The 25,718-nt window shown below is 32.7% G+C and overlaps 1 pseudogene; it reads right to left on the bottom strand.

Moving 5' to 3' along the window:
- Window positions 1-13,339: 13,339 nt before the first annotated feature.
- LOC133202057 (vacuolar-sorting protein SNF8-like) lies at window positions 13,340-20,964 on the bottom strand (annotated as a pseudogene).
- Window positions 20,965-25,718: the final 4,754 nt, after the last annotated feature.

Below are 25,718 nucleotides of genomic sequence, written 5' to 3'. Positions count from 1 at the left end.
ATATAGTAGGAGCTAAATCAGCACCCCATCCCTGGAAACTGCCCTATATATCACCTTTAATGTTATTGGTCTGGTAAATAAATATTTTAAAATAATATTAATATACAATGTACATGTATGTGTAATCTGTAGAGTCTTCCAACTATCTGTTGGAATTTTCATGGATACTTACTTTGCCAGACGTGTTTTTTTTTTAATTCTTATGAAGGAGAATTTATCTAAAACTTTCTATATAAAAAAGCATTTTCTAGCTGTGGCCTTTAATTCGAAATTTAGATATGTAGACGACGTTTAATCAATTAACAATAATCATTTTCTTCCCTACACTGATACGATATATCCCAGTAAACTCGAAGTAAAAGTGCACCGCAGAGTCTGACACATTTGTTTCATATGTTAAAATATTTTACTAGAAAAAGACATTGATGACAATCTGACAACCTAACTTCATGACAAACATGATGACTTCAAGTTTTCTATCGTCAACTTCCCGAATTTATGTAGCAGTATACCATTATAACCTATATACGGGGTTTATATCTCCCAGTTCTTTCAATATGCAGGAGCATGTTCTACAGTATGATCAATTTCTAAAACAAGACATGCTACTGGCAATTAAATTGATGGCACAAGGACATCAACAATTTCGTTTTGAGTCAACATTTCAAATTCTACGTTCGAAACAATGACCTTGTTCGCAAATACAATCTATCTGTTGGTCGAATGTTGACTTTCATAAAAATTGTTAAACCTTTTTTTTCCCACTGAATTGTATACGTATTTTTCAGTTTCTCCTATCTTGACAAAGAGGTTTTTCCTGTCGACAGGAGATGCTCACTCCTTACATGGCACCTGATCCCATCTCTGTTTCCAGAGGTCCTGTGTTTTCTCTGATCAAAATAAGTATTGTTGAAATGGATTTTTGAGCATGATTACTGTAAGTTATCGTCACATTTCATTTCTAGTTTTAAAACAATTCTTCAAGAAACTTTTAATCAAAATCTTTTAAAATTGTAAGCTTTCATTGCCATAGTAAAATTGAAATCCGTTGAGGAACCACACCAGATTTTTCTAATACCAAAAATATCACACTTTTCCTTATATTTATATTCATTTGGTGTTTTGGTACACAAGATCTTGAAAAAAATAAAAGTGTTAAAAGACTTCTTTTCAACATTTCGAGTAATTGCTTTTATAAATATTATTCAAAGTCGTTCCATCCTAGTGATTAAGCACTTGATCTTTACAATACACATCCGAAAGTAAATAAGTGTCCCGGAAGTAAACATTTACAGTATATAGATAATTAAATTAATTAAGAAGCCGGTAGTAATTTAATTCACATGACTTGTATATTTCCTTACTAGAAACTAGGCCTACTTAATTTTTTTTTCAGAAGAAAAGAAATGCTTCTCAGAATCCTCTTTAAAGAATTATCTAATAACTTTGCGTAAATATATATTGTTGAAAACTTTTGCATGGAAGAAATAGAATAGAGGAGAAAACATTAGTCAATAGGAAAACATCAAAAGCGCCATGATACAATAATAAAAAAAACCTCTCTAACATAGAGTAAACAATGATGTCGTTTGTCCTTCACTCCGACGTTCGTCGTAAACACAATCTGCCTTGCCGGATATTATAGCAATCAAGGGATCTATTTACTGAAGTTAGTTTAATTTTTTGCAGCTGTCGAAGATTCAGACTGATACAAATAAAATCACCTAATAATGGTTATTAATGTTTTTAACATTTGTTGCCACATACTGAATGTTGTAATATTTTTCAGTATAATATTCTTATTATTTTCCGTGTGTATTGGGGTTTGGAAGGCGGGGGGGGGGGGTAGTATGACATACCTTTCACTCAATGTCCTGTGCATATACAACACTGTTATGCTTGTAAATATTCTATAATTCTAAATGCTTTAACAATGATATTGAAATTAAGCATTCTGAAAGATTTCCTTCTCTAAAATCAATAGGTCATAGATAGATACATGTAATTATGTAATTATTCACTCGTACGAGTAATCAAATGAATAAAGAATAAAAGGACATAAAGTATATTCTTCTAAAAATACCTAAAGGTGAAGATAACAAATAGTAATTGATCTCAAAAATCCTGTTAACAATACAAATCGTGAACAGGGAAAAACACAGACCCTGGAAACACAAGAGGCGGAGTTAGGTTTCTTGGAGGAATGGTACACACGAACTGTGCCCTCTGAAATGATCAGGCAATATGAAGTAATTATTGATCAAAATTGGCATAAAACTATGGCCTAACATATAGTATGTTTAAGCAGGAAATCAAGGGAGAAAAGGTGAAGATACATGTAACAAGCATTCGTAAATCTTATAAATCCTTAAAACAATATTAATATATCACGAATAGGGCAAAACACAGACCATCTGGAACCAAAAGGAAGGGTCAACTGTCTATAGTAGACGTTATCTGTCATATTCATGTTGCTCCTGGTTCCGGGGCCATAGAACTTAGTAGCGCATTTCTTGATCTCAGTCTCACTCTTACAAAAGGGATGCGAAGTGGAAAAGTAAGACCGAGATTAAAGGTGAGCTCATTAAGTTTTATGGCCCAAGTGTGTTCTCATTGAGAATCTAAAGAGTTTTTGAACCAGAAGAGCAGATTCATACAAATTAATCTGTTAGAATTCAAGTTTCTTATGAGTCTTGTCCCAGATGACCCCTCTCTCTCTCCCTCTCTCTCTCCCCCCCCCCCTAAAAAATTCATATTTTTCTAAAATTGTTTCTCAAAACATCATTGATAAATACATTAAAAGAATTTTTGGTTTGTTTTCTGTGTAATCTGCACTGGGTTATACCCTTCGTTACATCTGATTGGTTTCTGGCTAGGTGCATGGATTGGACGACATGTAGCTTGCGATGCCTTATTTTAACATTTATTTGCATTTTACATGTATTATTTGTTTTGTTTTGCACTGACCTATGCAACTTATGTCATATTTCTTTGATATTTTTTTTTTATCCCGTCGTTAAAGAAGCAAAAAGTCGTTTCTTTTGTCTCTACATGGAATTTTTCAAGTACATTGGCAATGTAAGGTACGTGCACACAGGTGAAACCTGAAAAGCGTATGGCATTGGATCGTAAACAAGTGATCATGAATAGGCTTAGACAAGTACTCTCCAAATAACGCCGAATAATGAGCAATATGGTGGACAAAGATAAATTCTCTTTCTTTTACGATTCGAGTTTAGCTTTAAAAAAAACTACTTACCTGCTTGCATATATCGTTGCCAATGCAAAAAGTTATATTTTCTCACCCCTCAATCCACAATGTATTGAAAACACTACATATATTTTACAAAAATTCAATGAGATATTAAAAATTGCAGATATTAAGACGGGAATGACTGATATCAATATTGTGTTTCGAGCATTTTGGCCTAGACAATAAGTTGACTTTTTTTTCAAAATAAGAATAAAAACTTCTGGAGTTATCCTTCTTCGCGAAGAGAAAATCATCATAAGGATCTATTGCTTCTCTTCATCTTTTCGTGGAGGCTTCGCACTTAATTCTTATTAGAATTATTTGATATAGAAACGTGACTGGAATGTTCTTTGACTCACAAAACCTATTCTTCTATTCATACTGTAGTTTGATTTAAGCTTACTTAACATTATATTTTACATTATACTGGTACTTCTGACTACTTCATAGCATCAAAATGAGGCAAGACAAACATATAAGCTCACTTTTCAGCTGATTTGTATATTTTTTTAATACTAGTATGTTACAATATAGTAAATGTCGGCAATTAATTATTCTATTTTTTTTTATTCCATTATGATATCTCTTCATAATGCTAATGGAGACAGTTCATACTCCACATTTTTAATTACATGATTGTATGAAGAGACGGAGAGTGACCAAGAGTCATCCTCCTATTAAAATTTTCTCTCTTTATTTAAATATGATATAAATATCATATAATACGAGTTATAATATATTTCAAAATAAATCGAAAAACAGATCCATAATTTACGAAGGCTTTTTGCTTCTCAAGTTTTACCAAATCGATATATTCTTCAACGAATTACTTCTTTTGTAATAAAAAGTTCATGTTTCAAATAATTTTCGAATGATTTGCAGTTTATTTATTCAATTATTCATGATTCTCAAGAGTGAGAATGATTTCTTATCAAAACAAGAAAGAGAGGGCAAAGTCTACAGATTTGAATTCAGTTTGAATTATATCTCTTTCTAAATAACTTTATGTGGTTCCCTCATCAAATCATTATGTAGAAAATAAAATGACTGAAAAATTATCATAAGATAACTTGCTCAAGGGAACTCACTCAAAAACTTTTTTGCCGCAAAATAGTAAACGCTGGGAAAAAAAAGGGATTTTAATTCTTTGAGAAAAATTTACATCAAATGAAATAGGTGAATATAACGAATAGTGATCTATCTCAAAAAAAACCTTCAAACAAAACAAATCTATAAACAAGGCATTAAACAGATCCCTGGAAATTCCAGAGAGAGGATCAGGTGTCTAGCAGGAGTAAGCATCCCCTGTCGAACCGGTCACAATGGCCGTGAGGTTTGTCAAGTACATACAAGCTTATATCTACAGAGTTCACAAATTTGAGTAAAAGACAGATTTTTTTTTTTTTTTTTTGCTCTTTGCACTCCGGTTTTACAAACTTCAATGTGAGTTACATTTTATAAGTAAATTGCTTACTTAGTAATATACATGAACAGCAAGATTTTTATATTTAATCAATGAAAATTAAGCAATAATATACTACGTTGCTGTCATAATATATTTAGCGAAAGGTTAAACTAAAGGCCATAATATACTTCGAATATTTATTTAAATTGTTCACATAGATCTTATATAATGTAAACCTTTATTAAATATCTTTTTTTCAAATTACAAGATTTTTTATATATTGTTTCTTACAATGACACTGCATTTCTTAAATTAGAAATAAAATATTGTAAATTAAACAATCGGAAACAAGTAAAAATGTCAATACACTTCCGGGATAATTGCCACCAAACTGGAAATTAATTCATTTTAATGAGTGTAATTAACAATGCTTAATGTCTTTGGCAAAATTACTACTGGTCTCAGAACATTTCCAAAACTATTGTGACTTACATAATTGATGATTCTACGGAGAAGGTGAACAAGTGCTGTATATCAGTTCCTGTAAGTTGAAATATTTGAGAGAAAAATAATATCTTGGGTTGCATAAGATTTCAAAACAACGTTCAATTTCAATACTAGTAAAAATGAAGGAATAAGTCATAGAGTGGGATGGGGGAGGGGGTGGAATGCTGTAGATTTCATTTAGTGTAACGAAGTTGTGTTCTTAATTACTAAAATATGAGACTATGATATGATTCTATATATTTGACTATGTAAGGACATTTATTTCATATTTAGCTCTGGAAATAGGTATAATAGATACATTCCTTCTTTCATTAAGTTCATTACTGGACACATCTAGAAAATAATGGGAATTTAAAAAAGTAATATAATTTCATCTGTAGAATAAACAAAATGTGTTAAAAATAAGATATGATTTATTTCATTTGGTTCATCTTCATATCGACTGAAAACAATCTGACTAACAGTTTAAAAATAACTATATGTTCACGTACAAGTAATTAGGTTTGAATTATACACACATTGTATATATTGATTTTAAATATAATGAAAGTAAAGTTTAAGAAACCAGTTTTTCATAAAACGGAGGGTATTATATATATATATATATATATATATATATATATATATATATATATATATATATATATATATATATATATATATATATATATATATATGTATGTATGTATGTATGTATGTATCTGCAAAAACCATAGCACGTTTTCTTTAATTCCATAATTTATTGCGCCGTATTTATCGCATTGCGCCGTATTTATCGCATTGTAGGAACGTAAGTCACAAAAATGAATATCAAAGTTACTCTTTTCGTGTCCCTTTTGTTCGTGGTTTGTCTGGAGGCCGCTGAGAAATCCAAACATTTGCCGATGAGGAGATGTAGTAACAATTTGCTGTTTGTCTGGTATAGTAAGTCATTTTCAGGATGAGAACTTGGGATGCAAGGAGAGAGAGAGAGAGAGAGAGAGAGACATATTGGGATGAGAGTGGGTTGTTTGAAAATCTGTCTATTAGAATGGGTTTCCAGCTGATTTAGGAAAATATAACACTGACAAACAAACAAAAAAATATGCATAGATTGATATACTAGTATATGTTTTTGACTAATTTTACTGGGTACAAATGTCAACTTTTTACAAGTCCGTTTCTAAGACTTCAAAGAACCTTGAATCATATTGAGACGCACGAAATAACAAGAATAGATATGGGTTACCCCATATCCAAGATATTCGACTTTTAATTTATTCGACTTTTCATTGTGTTCAGATATGATTTCTAATAAAAAAAACAAGTATTTACTGACAAAACGTCAGAGATACTCAAGCTGTAGAAAGTCAACTATAAAAGTGCCATATACATAAATATCCTAAAATGACATAATATTTAGGCTACTGAGTTTCAACATCTTTTGTTGAATAAAATATGCATATAGTAGGAAACAAACTGCATGTACATATATAACGTTACACGCATGTAGTGACTTTATCACAAAGTTGCACATGCATAAAAGTAGTTTTAATTTCACATAGAACATAAACTAAATATAATTAATCGTTTAATTTTAAAAATGTATTTAACGCCTCACTCATTTTCAGGAATATTTAATCCAAATAGCATGTTACAGGCCTATAGCAACGTTTTCAAAGTGAAAGGGGGGGGGGGGGGGGACTCCCAAAAAATCCCGCGTACTATGGGCCTGTGCTACATGTGTACCATCTAACTTTCCAATGATAGAATCTTCTGTAAAAAAAAAATCAAATCAAGTTCAAGCCGTTATGGATTATCAAAGATAGCCCATTTTCATAAATAACAAAACTTTAGATCTATCAAGGATAGATTTTAATTTATTTTTTTTAATTTTGTGCTATTAAAAAGTACTATCACTCAAAGTATAGGCAGATGTTAAAGATGTTCCAACCTGTCACCTTTTAGAGTAATCAATGAACTCGTCCAGTGATGCATTGACGGCCGTTGTTAAACGCAAAGGAAAGCGCGAGATCGGTTGCGGCTATGGAGCATCACTGAATATTCCTCCACCATATACTGATTTTGAATATACAGACGTTTTGAAGATAAACTTCATTTTTGTTTCTAGAAATGTTTTTATTTACAAAAATAGTACATTTTCGTGTAAGATCGATGACCTTAACTCAGCCCCTCTAGCCCAGTCTAGGGCTTCACCTTGAGTAAAAAACCTGCACTTGTTATGAACTGATGAAACTGGTGTATAGTTCTAAACTTCTTTATGTCCGTAGCAAGTACTGATACCCAGTCTACTGATCTAAGCGTCACTAGGGAACGGTGCACACACCTGTTCTTGCAAGACCAAATAGCCTAGGTCTACACACGTGCGAAGATCTTTCCGAGCTCGGAAAATCACGTTGCTTTGCCGAGAAGTGTTTAGCCATAATAACCATTCCGTTATTTAAAAAAAGAGAGAAAAAACACACACACACAGAGTTAATGATTAACATTCTAACTCAAAAGAAAATATACGGCAATTAACGAACAATAATCATGACAGTAATATAATTGGTGAAAAGATTTATCATTATCAATCGAAGTGTGACCTATATATTTTCGTGAAAAAGACTGAGGAGGCAGCGAGCGTAGGAATATGAAAACTTTTTATTTGCTTTTCTGGGGAAAAAGTGATTTTCTTAACATCTTTTAACGTTAATTTTGTTTTCTTTAACGTATTAAATATACATGATTATTCTTAATATTTGTTGTAATGTTTTATCTACTGATCATGAATGGAACTATTTTCTTCGGAGCAATTGTGTGAAGAGTACCTGACTTTAGTAATATATCTTGAATAGATAATATGCACTGATCGAATATATTAAAAATTACTGCACGAAAAGATTTCAATTTCATGCTTCTTTTTGAGATTTTTTGAATATTATTTGTACCCAAAAAAAGTACAAAGATATATACATTTTTAGAGAAATTGAATTTCCTTTAATCTAGCCCCAGATACCAATACTTATTAGCATGATATGAAATTGAAGGTAATCTGTGATGTCTTCCATTGATAGCTAAAGCTTTTTACAGCTGTGTTTTAAATAACAATTGAAGTAAACAGAAGAACTAAAATACCATATAAGTATTTAGATAATGCTATTTTTTTTCGAATGCCTGGATGCATACATTTTTTTTTATCTTGAAACCCAAGATATGGCATATTAATCGTTGTCAGTCGGTCTGTTTTTTCGAAAAAGAATGAGGGCGTACAAGGTGAAGACAATCTCCTCCTCGGAGATAATATACTAGTATTTTTCAGTTTGCAAACATCATGGAAAAGTTATATTTTCCAAATCTATGTTGTCCATAATATTATCTATAGACTAACACATTTGATTCATTTATTTTATTGAATTATTTATAATTATTCTCGGTAAAATAAAGGAATCAAGTGTGTAAAAGATGATACTGAAAACATTTTTTTTGAAAATATAACTTCTCAATGAACTTTTAACGAGGGATTGTCCTCGCCTTGTATGCTTCCATTCATTACTTATTTGTAGCTAAAAATAACAGGATGGAAATTTAATGTAAAAGGTGAATTTCAAGTGAAAAGTAAAATAAGAAATATAGCTTTTTTCCCTTCTGTCAGAACTGCTAAAATTTGCATTATAAAATCTAAAACTTAATATTTTGAGGTATGAATAAAAAAAATACAGAGAATTTATTGAATTCCATATACGACAGCCAACTGCTTACTGCCAGTTGCTCACTGCTTACTGCCAACTGCTCACTGCTTACTGCCAACTGCTACTGCTTATAGATGATATTGCTTATATTTTGATATCTTAATATCTTTAATACGCATGCTTGAATAAATCCTATGACATATTTGAATGATTTTTTTTTTATATATTTATGTAGAAATTTATGTGAATTTTCATAAAGAATAACTTATTTGGAAAATCGAAGAGAGTCATGTCTATAATTTTGGTCAAACTTGTGTTTATCACTATACAAATCAACGGAAAACGGATATTTATTTTCACCCCCCCCCCGCACCCCCACCCCCTTCCCCCTTTGAAACAACAATATGTTTTTACAGGTATTATGAATTGTTATTTTCACAAACTCATACCAAAGGGTTTTTTGTTGTTTCCCGGGGGAGGGGGTATGTTTTTTATTACAAAAACAATAAAAATAGTTACATGTATTTTATAACCAATTTCAAATGAGATAACAAGTAAGAAATGTACTTTATTAATCTGATATGCATCGTCTCAAGCCACGATTCGGAGTCCGCATATAGCTCTTTCTAGGACGGGAAAGGATCATAAATTTTAGCCGTTGTTTGCGACGATGTCTGATATGTTGAGTTTTACATAAGTTAAACATTTATGGTCATGTATCCATTTCCATGAGAATTTGAAAATCTGGTGATGTTTTGAAGCCTGATTTCAATTGATAACATTTTCTAACCCCCCCCCCCCCCGCCCCCCCCCCCCTTACGAAAGGAGTTGTAAATAAGAGCAATTAACTTTATGACACTGGTTTTAAAATTATCAATCCATTACTAATGAACTTTTCTTTGCATTCAAACAAGATTTAATGGCCAAATTCCTGTTAATATTTAATCAAATGGATGTGAAATGTAAACGGGAGTTAGTGTTAGCGTGTGTAGTCCTTACAATATTTTTTAAAAAATGCTGATTTAGGAACTTTGACGGGGAGGGAGGAGTAAATCAAAAGAATTAGTATTTCCTCTTAAAAATAAAACTTTTAATTCCCACATTTCCTCGCTTGCAAATAATTCAATAGCTGATTGATTTTTGCCTGAAGTCAACTGTTTTCACATGGAATAAAATTAATGCATTGTATTATGATTTTTCATTTAGTATTTCTGGTATAAATGCGTATATCAACAAATGTTACTCAGGATCCTGCACCTCCCTTTCTGACGTTATATAAGCCTCCAATCCCCCCCCCCCCCTGTCAAAAAAGCTATCGAATTATTTGCCTGCAAGGATATGTAGAAATACTCCTTCCTCCTATTAATTCCCCCCTCGCCTTCACCGTTTCAAAATTCTTGAATCCGCCAATTTTTGTTATTATTGTAATATTCTTGCTATCATGGAATTTATTCATGCATGCGTATCTGAGCAAAATGAAAATACGAGACTGAGTGTAAATTAACATGACATATGTTATTTATTTTCAAATTAAAATTTTCGCCGGTTTTGAACTTGAATAACCTCATGTTTCCATAGTTAAATTGATTTTAAACTGTGTCTGTTAATTAAATGCGGAGTCGGTAAATAAATCGGTTATTGTTTTAAATTTCTTATATCTTTGAAAATGATTGTTTTAAATTGTGTAATTTACAGGAAAGTCCTATCTTTATATAAAGTAATAAAATAAATAGGAAGATCTTTTTAATTTTAGTTAGTATGAACTTATAAAAAAAAATACGCCATATATGACTTTAAAGATATTAAAGATAACAAAACAGGCAATGTCTATGAACAGTGGCAGTTGGCATTAAGCAGTGAGCAGATGGCAGTAAGCAGCTGGCAGTTGGCAGTAAGCAGTGAGCAGTTGGCAGTAAACAGTTGGCTGTCGTATATGGAATTCCATAAGAATTATAGTCATTATAGCTTAAAAATACATGCATAAATAAATTAAAAAAAAAAAATAGGGAAAAAAACATACATGCAATTTAAAAAAAAAAAACTTTCCTTTTTCAGCGTGGTGGTAGTGAATCAGACGGAACATTGCCGTGTAATTTCAACTTATTTGACGCAAACCGTGATAGATCCATTACGCTTGAGGAATTTCAGAGACACGTGGCTCCAAAATCAAGACCGCTTACCGAGACTATTTTCTACAAAATGGATGCTGATGGTTCGTATATGGATTTTTTTTGAAATCATATACCGGTAGATTAAAATCTTGCATCAAAGGTCTAAGCAGGTAGAAAGGGGGGTGGGTTACTGATTTTTTTTCTCTCTAAACAGTGTTCAAAATGTTTAATTGTTAAAATTTAGTATGAAAAATGATCATTGAAAGGCCGGTTGGCGGTTACTAAAATAAACAAGAGGCCCATTGGACACAACACTCACCTCAGTCACTTTGGCTCTGCTGTTCTGCATCAGATTTTCTTCCATATAGAATGTCTACGTAACATTTTGATCGTTGATGGCTCCACCCTATATACAGGGGCTGAGTTTTGAACAAAAATGAATCTACATTTATTTTACCAGATACTCTTATTACTTTGAGTAATCTACTTTACTCAAGAAATTGCTGTTAATTCTTGAGTAGAAAGAGTTTTAAAGATTTATGCCTATGTAATCCCTAACGTGGCCCCATCCTACCCCTAGGGACCATAACCTGAACAATCTAACTACCTCAAGAAGCTTCCACATAAGTTTTCAGCTATTCTTGTGCAGCAGTTCTTAAGAAATTTTTTAAAGTTTTTTTTTTTTTCTATACAGTAAAACATGCTTATAGTGAAGTGCCTGGGACCAACAATTTTGACTCGTTATAAACATGATTCGCTTTTTACGTTCAGTTAGAAAAACGTTTCAAAACCATGGGGAATGGAAATTAGTTCGCTGTAAGCGTAAATTCATAGGTGTGTATATTTCAATGTAAAACTTTGATTCCTTGATGTGGTCCCACCCTACCCCCAAGAGCCACGATTTTTACAATCTACACTACCTGTGGAGGCTTTCGTCTAAATTTCGTCTTTTCTGGTCCAGCGGTTCGAGATTTTTTCCTTTATATATCGATGTAGGACTTTGATTTCCTACCGAGGCCCCAACCTACCCCCCCTAAGGGACATGATTTGAACAATTTGAAATTTACACTACCCCAGGATGCTTCCACACAGCTTTTCTGGTCCAGTGGTTCTTGAAAAGAAGATTTTTAAAGAATTTTCTTATATATTTTAATGTTAGTAAACCTTTGATTTCATATTGTGGCCCAATCCTTCCGCAGGGGCACATGATATGAAAACTTTAGAATCTACACAACCTCATAAAGCTTCCACTCAAGTTTCAGCTTTTATGGTCTAGTGGTTCTTGAGAAGATTTTTAAACGACCCCACCCAATTTTTGCCTTTTCTTGTAATATTATCTCCCCTTGGAAGGTGTCTTGGTCCTTCATTTAAAGTCCTCTTCACCCAGGGATGCTTTGTACCATCTTTGGTTAAAATTGATTCAGCGGTTCTTGACAAGAAGTTGAAAATGTGAATAGTTTACAGATGGGCGGCTAGACAGATGACGGACAATGGGTGTTCAGAAAAGCTCAGGTGAGCTGAATATACTAACATGAATCTGGGGATTTTCGTGTTACGACAATTTTCTTTAAATTTTTTGCACAGTGCAAATGCAGGGGCGGATCCAGGATTTTTCTCGGGAGGGGGGGGGGGGCACTATCTTAAGTCAATTTTCTTCAGGTACACAACTCTCCTTAACATTTTAAATTTTAAGGGAGATCCAAGGTCATTTTTTCTGGTTACATTTACATATTAATTTAATGACTCTAAAACTAGCAGGAGAGGGGGTTCCAGACTCCCAAATCCCCTTTAGGTCTGCAGTTGAAATGTTAGCCCATATGTGGTGTAGATAAAAAAAATATTTTTTATTTCTAGTGAGCCTAAAAAAAACAAAAGTCTAGATTGAACTGGTCTGATCATTGATTTTAAAAGTTTTACTAACAGCTTGCTCGATATGAAATACAATTTTCGTGTACCAGTATATCAAATGAAAATGTACTAATTCATCAATCAATTCTTTTAATAGCTGATGCAGCCATAACAGAAGCAGAGTTCAAAGACAGTCTACCAGCACTAAAGGCTGAGAAAATAGCCAACTGCTAATCAATTCAGGTAATGAGATAGTGTCCTTCAGTTAATACAAATTTGAATACCCTTTACTCACAAATATTTTCTTTGACAAACTGAGCAGCAGATATACACATATCTACACAGATAAACATGAATACGCTCTGAAAATGTTCATGAGAAAAGCTTTTCTATGGTAACTCTGATTTATAAACATGTATGAACTGTTTGTATAATTTGAAATTCCATTTACTTCAAATCTTTTCAATCATTTTATAGGAAGTAATGCCAATGGATTACAGAAAAACCTGGAGAATAAATTGACAAAATAAACCTACTAGCAAAATAGTTCTATGATTGTGTAATTCTCTCAGAAATCTAGACATATAGAAGCAGAATCTGCAAATGAAATATTAAATCATGTACATTAGCTGTACACACCTAGGAACTAATATCTAACAAATATCATGTTCATATGATTTTAAATGCATAAAGGCACAATACTTTAGTGTAACAATCTTTCTTTTTAATCAATGTTGATTCATAAAAAATGCATATTTTTACAAAAAAACTGTTTTATGTACTGTACGTGCTCTGAGAACATAAAATCAATGCATCTGTAGTAGATGGAACCAATTGCAGAAATTATGTTAAAAGTGAGACTGTCCTGTATACTAGAACATTTTTCTGTGATTTAATTTTATATATTTACATTTGCAAATGTTTTCTTTTATATAACACTATTAAAAGCAACGCGTATCTATATCCGTATAAACACGGGTTCCTTGCGTCATTAAACGTTCAATGTAATTTCTCAGTGATGTCATAAAGGGTCGACGCGCAATCAGTGGATCAAACACGTGCCGTTGGGTTTGAAAAATAAAACATTTCACACGTTAAAGATTATAAGCAGGCAAATATAAAATATGAATAAGTCACAGATGTAAATATAAGTAATAAGGTATCATTTTAAAACATCAATTGGGCTATAAATACGGGTTGGTACGAGATCAAATTTACCATAAAGCCCTTTGGGCTTTATGGAATTTAATCTTGTGACCAACCCGTATTTATAGCCCGATAGATGTTTAAAAATGATACCTTATTTCTTCATAAAAATATATAGGAACTGAAGGTAATCAATTTACAGAATCAAAATTAAATTAATGGAAATTTATCTCTGTCCATCGACTGCATGTATGTAGTGCAACAATCATGAATAATGTATAACCGAAACAGTATTTGCTAAAGTCTACAGAACGACATCACGTGACAGAGGAGATTTCTGGGAAAAAACTGGGGAACCAGTATTGTCTACCGTCTGACGCTTGGTCATCTACCCAGGCTAGGCCTTTCTTTACCATGTAGTCCTAAAACAAAAATAAGTCATGTAATAAAAACCTTAATTGTACAATTCAAACAATTATGTTCCATCTTCCCATAACAAGCATATAAGCATTAAAATTTTGCACTGCAATTTATTGCCCAAATGTACATGTATTTTCAACTACTTTTGATAAATCTGGTTGAATTTGAATAGTTTAGTCTGCAATAAATTTCATTATTATATAGCTAATAAATAGTTTATAATACATGTAAAAACCTAATAAAAGCTAATAAATAGTCTATATTAAAAACCTAATAAAACTCTACAGTTTTTTAGCATTCAATATCTTAGCATTTTATTGAATGCTCAGTTTGCAACACATATAAGAGTATGTCCCCGGAACATGCCGAATGTGAGCGTTTAATATCAAACGCCACGTTGTAAACAAAAAGTGTTGTCTGGTCAACAGCAATATTAATGATGTGTAGTGGCAGCTACATGTATGTATGATGCATCTATTTTCACACAAAATTGAAAATATTAATAATTTAGTACCTATAGCCTAATAAATAAAACCCAGTAAGCAAATCATAACCTTTGGTAGGGTCATCAGTATAATTTTTGAACACTTCCAGGAGGAGACGCTGATACTGCACACTCAATTTTCATTCAAATACTGACATTGAATAATTCTCATTAATCTGGAAATTTTTCATTTAAATAATTTTTATAATTCAATGATAAAATGTTTTAGCTATAAAATAAAGGCATTATTGAACTTATATTAGTGAGTATTGGCAGTCTTTGGCTGTGCACTTGCAAGATCATGCATTTGTAAAGCAAACTTGTGCCAACATTCACCAATATAATTTCGATATCCTTTTACTATTTACTAACAGAGCTAAGTGCCAGCTTTGGAACAGATTGTATTGGTTTGTGGTTCAAGAAGCATTGAATTAAAAATAATACAGTAGTTTGAAAATTTATAAGATTTTGTGGAGGACTCTTCATGCCACAAAGCATGCATTATCTATAATTATACCAAGGCTCTGGAAGCATGCTCTTCTTCCCACTTCAAAGAAGACATCAACGATTTCTTAGACACAAATCCTTCACTCTACAAAAACAAAAAAAAAAAAAAAAACAATACTGAGGAACTTGACAGGAAAAAAACTAAAACTAAAATCTTAATATGTGCATTTCATCTGAATTCTTATACAGAATAAAATACTGATCATTGGGATTTGTCAAATTCAAGGATGAACATGGTCTCCATAAAATCAAGATTTTGTTTGATCTCTCGACAAAAAAAATCGCTTCCTCTACAATGATTAAATTAAAGAAAACTAGATGAAATCCCGCGCAAGCAAAGGGAATTGAATTTATACCACTACCGACAGAAAAATTCCAATAATATATATTGTAGTTTCTACTGACAGCCTACAGGCTTATAGCAGGAAGAAATACTTTGTTCAAAATCCCGAATTTAGCTTTGTAGCAGAAGTAGATGTACGTCACCACCACCCCCTTTTGTAAAAACTTGAAAATAACAATATCATTAATTGACATTTATTGTGAAACCTGTTATACTATGTTATGGATATTGTACTTAAGGTGCTCTCATTTCATTTCCGTCAAGGATAAAAGCAGCGAATATGCACATATTAATGATAAATTGAATTTTTTTTCTTTTTTTTTGGGGGGGGGGGGGGGTAAACTTTTTTTTGCTTTTAACGCCCTATGAATTAGGCCGAGTAGATGATACAAAAGACTGCATTCAAAAAAAAAAAAAAAAAATCATGAAGTGTGTTGATTAAAGCACAAAATATTAACAGCTTTAATTGTATTTGAACAATACCTTATTCATTTATTTTCTCTTTTCATGTAAGCAAATTTATTGTATTATTAAGTAAATAATTGTACTTCGGGTTCGTTGTCGCTATGCTCTCAAATTTTTACCGATGAATTTATTAGGTCTTTCGATATGTAAATATATTCATAACTTATAGTGATATCAATGATTTACCATTATTTCAATGACCATTCACACAAAAGCTTTTTTTATGTTCATGCAGCTAGAATCACCTCGTTTTTCTTTTTTAACATCGGGCTCAATGCTATACAATGTTCTAGAAGTTTCCGTCAATATTAAGATCGATGAATGACGAAAATATTTTGCGCATTTCCTTTTTTAATCGGTTATCATAACTTATTTCTTTTATATCATTTAAATCAAGTTTTGATTGAATAATTCAGGATGATGTTTTATGAAATTAAAAAAACGATTGCTTGTTGTCAGTTTCGTTACAAATTGCCAGTAACTTAGATCCGCCAACCGGAGCAGCCACCGTACTCACGTTTTTGCTATTTCATGGCTGTTTATAGAAATTGAAAGTAGACTTTTAATTCAATGTATGATATTTACTACGCGAGTGAAATCTGAATATAGTTTACGGATCTCATCTTGTATCTAGTGAATTAATTCATAGAGGAGATAGTAAGAACTCTGGTGCACCTGTTTCGGAGTTTATTTGCAAAATTTATTAATTTATAAGTATAGATATTTATATACATGTACCTGAGCTTATTGCAGTAGTTTGGTGTGATCCATAGTTAGCTCCCCTGATACACTCTGCACCATGTAACTCTTTCCGAGGGCTATCACAGTAAAACCATTACCCAGAATCCTCAGCTTCTTTATTGCACGCAAGAGATCATCTCTGAAACACATGAACTTGTAAATTAGATTTTCAGCCTTGTCATTTGAACTAGAATGGTGCATGACCAACTTCAATATACACTGTTTTCAATTTATTTCACAAGGGTTAAAGATCAGTTGTAACAGGCTAGGGGCTGAGGTTTATGAACAAAATCTCTTACAATTATTTTTCAAATTTTTTATTTTTAAGTGGCATTTTTATCAATTGAAGTGGTCAATTTGGCCAGTAGCTAGTTCCTAGGGAAAACACTGAATATATCCATGGATTCAAGATAATGAGATTAAAATATATAAAGAAAGAGTGATGGGGACTTTCAGCTCACATTGACATATTCAAGATGTTTGAAATATTGATGGTCAACACACCAAAGTTCAACTGTAAAGCTTAGGCCTCAGTGAAGATGCAGTATACATTTAATTCATTATACATTGATGTAAATTAGTTGAATTTGATTTGTTGAGAAACATTTGTTAAAAACACACTGTTATCCTCTAAATGATGAAACCATGCCTTCCATCTTGATAGAACAACAGTCAGCATTACTTGACAATGGGTTATATATTCCAAAAAATATTGAGTGTGCAGAATCTATGCGCACACTGTTCATTGTTATTAGTATTTATTTAAAACATTCAGTATAATATAATAAACACTTTAAGTAATTGAAGGAAACAATGAAGATTTTCACCCCAAGATAACCATTGTCCAATCTGATTAAAATCAGAACTTTGTTACGCTCCGAAATTCTGATGGTTGCTGTACAAAGCAGCGACCATCAGAATTTTGGAGCGTAACAAAGATCTGATTTTAATCAGATTGACCATTGTCAACCTTGGCTGTGCCTCGGTTGACAATGATTTTCTTGGGGTGAAAATTTTCAATTTTACCCATAACTACATGAATTATTTATATAATAATGAATTTCTACATTACTTATTAAAGATAATCAAGACTACGTCTATTTCTAATGAATAACATATTTTTTTTAAATTACATATTAGGCTGAGGACATCAGTACTTTCATACTAATGGGCTGACTTTTCTTTCCCCTAGAGGCTGTTACTTTGTCCCTTAATTCCTCTATACTGATTAATCCTGTAACATCAAAGTATATCCAGTTTATACATGTATATACTCCTGATGTGTAATTTAATATTACTGAGGTCATATGAGTGAATAAGTAAATTTACAGATTTTCTAACAAACTGAACAGTATCAACAAGACACCCAAGGACCAAGATGCTTACCTGAATCATTAATTCTTTTGACAAAGAAATACATTCATAAATAAAACCACTTCTAGTTTACCCTTCAACTTTAAAAACTCACTACTTTCAGCAATTTAGATTACTGGGTAAGTATATTGAAGTTTGAAGTCAAGCATATGTATTTTAGCCATGGTGTTCTTGAAAAATTTTGTACATTGCTATCAAATTTTAATGCCCTAATTGTGATCCCATTCCTAACCTGGTACTACTAATTGAATAAACTTGAGAATTCATGTATGTGCAGTGTATAAATGTAACTAATTTCTGAGTCTTTGTTCTTGAAAAAAAAAATTCATGTTTAATTCTATGTCCCAACTTCACCACCATTTTAATCTTGAAACTACAATAATTATACATCTAGCCAGGAAGCTTAACTTAACTTTTAATTAGTCTTTCTTAGCCAAATGGTCTTTGAGATGAGAACTTTCAAATGACCCATCCCATTTTATCATTTATTGATTAACTCCTCTTGGAAGGAAGAACAGTCAAATTTAATTCTCCTGCACAAAGAGATGCTAGCAACATTTTACAAAATTTTGTTAAAAATTGCTCAAGTTTTTTGGTAAGAGGTCAAAAATGTTAAAAATTTACAGACCGCAAATTTGATCTGAAAACCTTGATCTCAGGTGAGATAATAAACAGAAAATGATACACAAGCGATACTACTAGTATATGAGGATGGCATTTAACTCCACAAAAATGAAATTCCTGGGAAAAACAAACATTTATAACAAACTGAACAATAAGTCACCAGTTATTTACCTCAATTTCTATGGTTGGTTGCCATACACACTTCAATAATCTGTACTCCCAGCTCGTAGTAAAAGTCTCCCACACCCAGCATCTCTGCCCAGAAGCCTTTACTGGCTAGAGAGAAAAAAAAACATACCAATAACAACAACAAACAAGAGGATTAAAACAGAAGGCAAGATAAAAATAGATATATTTAGTAGAAAATTCAATGTTCTGTAGTTTGATATGATAATCATTTCATGAGTAAGGGATGATTTTTTTTGTATATTTTCATAAGTACAAGGGACTACTCTTAAGGATTCCTTCAGCAAGAGGGTCCACTCGCAACAACAAAAATACTAACAGCAGTGATGTCTTCTCTCACTGATTTACTGTAGATTCCTAAGTATTCGCGTAATTTCATATGAAGCATCACTTGCGAAATAAAATTACTCACTTATGTATTTATGGTGCTGAAATCCATGTAAAATCAGTTGATCAACAGTCCATTCACGAATTATTGTTCTCGTGATTTGACGCCTAACAGCAATTTCATGATATTAACTACTCACGTAGAATAAGGAATCTACAGTAGATACTTACAGGCTTGATGTCTACTCTTACTGATACAGATACATACAGGCTTGATATCTACATTTACTGATATAGATACTAATAGGCTTGATGTCTACGTTTACTGATACAGATACTTATAGGCTTGATGTCTACGTTTACTGATACAGATACTTATAGGCTTGATGTCTACGTTTACTGATACTGATACTTATAGGCTTGATGTCTACGTTTACTGATACAGATACTTATAGGCTTGATGTCTACGTTTACTGATACAGATACTTATAGGCTTGATGTCTACATTTACCGATATAGATACTTACAGGCTTGATGTCTACGTTTACTGATACAGATACTTATAGGCTTGATGTCTACGTTTACTGATACAGATACTTATAGGCTTGATGTCTACTCTTACTGATACAGATACTTATAGGCTTGATGTCTACATTTACCGATATAGATACTTACAGGCTTGATGTCTACGTTTACTGATACAGATACTTATAGGCTTGACGTCTACTCTTACTGATACAGATACTTACAGGCTTGATGTCTACTCTTACTGATACAGATACATACAGGCTTAATGTTTATACTTACTGATACAGATATGTACTTACAGGCTTGATGTCTGCACTCACTGATACAGATACATACAGACTTGATGTCTCCTCTTACTGATACAGATACGTACAGGCTTGATGTCTACGTTTACTGATACAGATACTTACAAGCTTGATGTCTATGTTTAATGATACTGATACTTATAGGCTTGATGTCTACGTTTACTGATACAGATACTTATAGGCTTGACGTCTACTCTTACTGATACAGATACTTACAGGCTTGATGTCTACTCTTACTGATACAGATACATACAGGCTTAATGTTTATACTTACTGATACAGATACATACAGGCTTGATGTCTACACTCACTGATACAGATACATACAGACTTGATGTCTCCTCTTACTGATACAGATACGTACAGGCTTGATGTCTATGTTTACTGATACAGATACTTACAAGCTTGATGTCTATGCTTACTGATATTTTTAGGCTCGATGTCTACATTTACTGATACTGATACTTACAGGCTTGATGTCTACATTTACTGATACAGACACTTACAGGCTTGATGTCTACTCTTACTGATATACATACATACAGGCTTAATGTCTACTTTTACTGATACAGATACTTACAGGCCAGTGGGTCCACTCCTATGGAGGCACACATCTCCTGGAAGCTGACCCTGAACTGTGGGTCCTTTTTAATGTCATCTTTGTGTTTAGCAGCAAAGTCTTCTAAGTTCACTTTGAACATTTCCATTTGTTTGGCCATCTAAATGTTCAATCAAAGAATGCTTAACTTAATGCTAACCATGCAAACATAACTTTATGATCCTTGAAGTTCATTTAAAGACACAGAGATACAGGAAATATTGGGTCAGAAATCTTGAAACTAAAAGGCTTTGTTATCCCCCTCCCACACAACTCCCTCCCCTAGAATCATTCTCCTGCTACATTCCTTGTGGTAAGTTTATCAATGCTTATAGTAATTTACTCCTTTAAAGTTAAGTTATATAAATTGGTATTGTAATTCAACTTTATCATAAATATATACAGCTCTTTTGCTTAAGTTTTATATATCTTGTTTGTAAACACATCAAAGTAGAATTAATTTCTTATGAAATGAATAACTAATAAAACAGAAAAAACAAAAAACAAAACAAAAACAGAAATTTGTCAATTCTAAATGGCTAAAAGTATTTTTTTTTTTGTTAAGCTAGTTTAGGAAATAAATAAGAATAAATCAAAAGCTGTACCCAATATTTAAACATCAAGCATCCAGAATTCCTGGCCCAGCCTTTCATTTTGATTGAGTATTTATAAATTTTCATATGTGTGTATAAATTTTCAATGTATGTTAATTGTTATAGATCTAACTTAGGTCCATTTCTCCTCTAACACGTTGTGTACGTCTCTTTTCTTTCTCCGCCATGTCAGTCCTGGTATATTGCTGTGAAAAATAGCATTTCCCTTTATCTTTCCTGTGATACCTTTTTTTATTAATAAAATTTATAAAATATTTTGTGAACTTTACTTCTTGTTGACACTGCTACCAGATCCCCCCCCCCCCCCCCAATTGCCGGCGAGTGCCTTAGTTTGGGTCGAAGTCACTTTTCTTTAAGTATTTCTCCTACAGCACAGGCGCTTGACGTTTTTAACCTTTCTTTTCATAAATAAAAAATCCCCCATACTATAATAATAACAAGGTTCGTCACGGTCGCCATCTTGAATTTTTCAGTTCAGCTACTTCGCCTCGATTTTTTAGTCTACAATGTGTTTAAAATTAACGGATACAACCGTTTCCCTCAAGTACATGTACTTACTTTAAATATGCCTCCACTTTCGGGAAATTCAACTCAAATCACATTAAATCCTCTCTAATTCTTAAAATGTTGCTTCAAACTCAGTCTACTGCTACCGGTTCCGTAAAACTTAGAAGAGGGAGGCCGGAAGTTGATGTTGTTATGTAAATGGAATACCCTCTACTTAAATTTCATTGGTTAAAAGAAATATGACGTTTCGCGGGAAAAATCATGCAAAGACAGTAATTAACAAACTTTTTCGACATGTTGAATGCTGAGCAGGCCGATGCTTTCCATAATCATCAGAAATAATATGTGAAATATTTTTTTCTTTTATTTTGTTGAAGAAAAAATCATGAGGAAATAAAAATTATGCTTGGTCCTTGAATTCTGGTTACTAATTTCTCGTGTAAACCAGACCCCTTGCATTCTGGCATAAATATTTCTTCCCTACAATGGTACTATTTTTAGTGTTTGGAAGTGATGAAAATTATAAAAAAGAAGGATAGATATGTGTATGTTTTATTTTTCATCACAGTGGTGAGATGGCCCAGATCACTGAATTAACCTCCATGTCCCCTCTTTCTATACAGGCGCGCGAAGCTGTATTTGCAAGTACGCAAGTGCGTTACTACACATCGTTAAAAAAAAAAACTAGGTCTGAGAGAGAGAGAGAGAGAGAGAGATTGTTGAGAGAAAACAAATATTAACATCATCAGGCAAATATTTTTGTTTCAAATTATTAAATAATAAATTGTCATTATTTCGAATCAAATTTTATATTATTACGTCTATTTGAAATCTTTTATTGAATCATTGCCAAATCCAAATAAATCATTAATCTATAGTAAGTGTTCTATAACACATTAATAATTCTATAAGACATTTGATCATGAGAAATTAAGTTTAATTATCGTCAAATGGCTTGATCAAATAGTATACTGTAGGATTTAGAGGGGGGCAGGGGACCCGGCCCCTTCCTTTGTGTCCAAAATATACATAAGATTTAATAAAGCAATTTTGTGTGTGTGGCTGTGAGATGGCATGCCTCAAGTACATTTACAATAAGTTTTCGAGAAAGTTAAACTTCGTGTTAAAAACAATATTACTGTTTTGTCTTTCATAAGAAAAGCCGAATACCATGCTATTCCCTGCAAGAATGTGATTGAAATATTTGTACAAGCCAGGAGCTCCCCCCCCCCCCGCCCTAATCAAGGCTTCGCCTAAGACCTACGGGTGGCCTCACTGATTATATTGCCATTCATTTATTTTTAAGGGAGGACCAATTGATTCCGGAGGGGGAGGGACTGGGCTGGCAATTTTTTCCCAGCTTTATTTCCATGTCAGTGAAGGACAATTAAATTTATTTTCAAAATCTGCCAGCCCCCCCCCCCCCCTAAATTTCAGAATTAAATTGTGAACGCTTTCATGTTTTGACAATATAATTGAATTTTTATTTGGATTTAAGCCCCCTTTACTTTCAGGTGTGTAACTACGCCTCTGTATGTAAAATACAGTGTATACTATTCAGCCTAAATATTTCAGTGTTTCTTTTAAAAATAGCAGTTGAAAAAGTACACAGTTTTAGGCTAAATATATATTTATTTGCAAACAGTTGGGGACTATAGATGTATCAGTATATATTACTAAGTTATTTATAAAATACGTACCAGTAGTCTGGAACTGCTCAAGCTCCATTTTTAAACAGCTCTTAATATTAATATAACTCTCAAGTTATCCACCAATCAGAAAAGGGCTTTCCCGGATTGTGACGTTCTAACATCAACTTCCGGCCTCCCTCTTCTAAGTTTTACGGAATCGGTAGCAGTAGACTGAATTTGAAGCGACATTTTAAGAACTAGAGAGGATTTAATGTGATTTGAGTTGAATTTCCCGAAAGTGGAGGCATATTTAAGTAAGTACTTGAGGGAAACGGTTGTATCCGTTAATTTTAAACAAATTGTAGACTAAAAAATCGAGGCGAAGTAGCTGAACTGAAAAATTCAAGATGGCGACCGTGACGAACCTTGTTATTATTATAGTATGGGGGATTTTTTATTTATGAAAAGAAAGGTTAAAAACGTCAAGCGCCTGTGTCTTACAGTTAGTTTTACACTGATTATGTTACTAACCTCCGCTAGGGATTTGTTCTTTACTGCAGCAACTTTTCTCATCCTTTTCTACAAATAGAGCGACATACGGAAGTAGTCAACAAAAGAAACCAAACATGAATGCACTCTTCAAAGACGGAATACTACAATGTTAGCCCTTTAGTTGATATTTAATTAATACTTACTAAAGCCTACCAGTATCAAGTAACCCCCCCCCCCCCCAATAATAATAATAATAAAAATTAAAAAAAAACATTAACTTCCCATTTTATCACAATCATAAAATACTAAAAAAATTATAACATTGGGCATTATTATTTTTTTCTTTTTTCATGGTAATATGTTTGTAAGCCAAAAATATCAGAGCCATCAGGCCTAAAATATTTTTTAGAACAGATATCACAGAAGTTCAGTTTGCATTGTAACCATAATCTTAATTTACAATGTTTGTTTAAAAATAACTGCAAAGGATAGATGGGGTAATTTTTATATACATTATCTGAACCCCCCCCCCCCCCCCAAAAAAAAAAAAAAAACAACAAACAAACAAACAAAAAACAAAACAAAACAAAACCAAAAAACAAAACAAAACAAAACAAAACAAAACAAAAAACAGTTCTCATCAGAGATTTCATAAAATTCATTAAAGAAATACAGAGCATGCTGGATAACAACATGGTGTTTTTAAATGTAAATACATATACTTCACAAACTTAATTATTATATATAATCAATAGAGCCCCACTCAAACACTGGCCCCCTGACCCAGGGGCCATGAAATTCAGGATAACTATGCACTTTGTTTGTTTGCTTAATACCCAGGAGCAGAGATGAAGATTTTCAAAGAAATAATTTGCTCTTTTACTATATACATATCATCAATAGATTCCCACCAACACCTCCGCCGCAGAACCCCCGACCCTTGGGCAACAAAATTCACCATTTTAGAGGAGGTCTCCTTGATCATCATAACCATGCATCTAGTTCTTCTGCTTTACATGTAAAAACAGAGGGAGAGAAGGATGTTTAAAGAATTATGTATTTTCACTATATGGTCATTAGAGCCCCATCCTATTCTCAATTGAGAAGTTGCTGGCTCAGGGGGAGTATAAAGGAGCCAGCAACTTCTCAATAGAGAATAGCCCCATCCTAACTCCAGAATCTTTGATGCTGGGGCCATGAATTTCACAATTTTGTTAGAGGGATCAATGCCTATTACAACCATGCCAACAGTTTGAATGCTTGATGTTCAGGAGTAAAGAAGAATATTTTTAAAGATAGCACTAATTTAGATGGATTTAGCCCCACCCCTTTAGCCCCAGGGGGCAGGAACCATTAAAATCATAATTTTTGCACCTAGCTTTTTATCCATTAATGCTATATACCAAAATTTGTTGAAATTGGTTCAGTGGTTCAAGAGTGACTCAGGTGACTTAAAAAAAGAAAGGATGCTAAAACCATATAATAAAAAAGTTCTTCTAAAGATCCAGTAAAATTGTGGTATTCCTCCCTAAAATGTTTGGTTGAAACTTCATGAATTGAAATATTTTTAGATATCATACTATAATTCAACATTTGTGAGGCAAAAACACTCATTTTACACTGGACCAAAA

Source organism: Saccostrea echinata, unplaced genomic scaffold (genome assembly GCF_033153115.1).
Source record: "Saccostrea echinata isolate AGI-Se365-2 ecotype Australia unplaced genomic scaffold, CSIRO_AGI_Sech_v1 ptg000046l, whole genome shotgun sequence".
In the NCBI taxonomy this organism is placed as follows: domain Eukaryota; kingdom Metazoa; phylum Mollusca; class Bivalvia; order Ostreida; family Ostreidae; genus Saccostrea; species Saccostrea echinata.
Note: the sequence above shows the minus strand (reverse complement) of the source record. Positions and strands in the feature narration are given on the sequence as shown.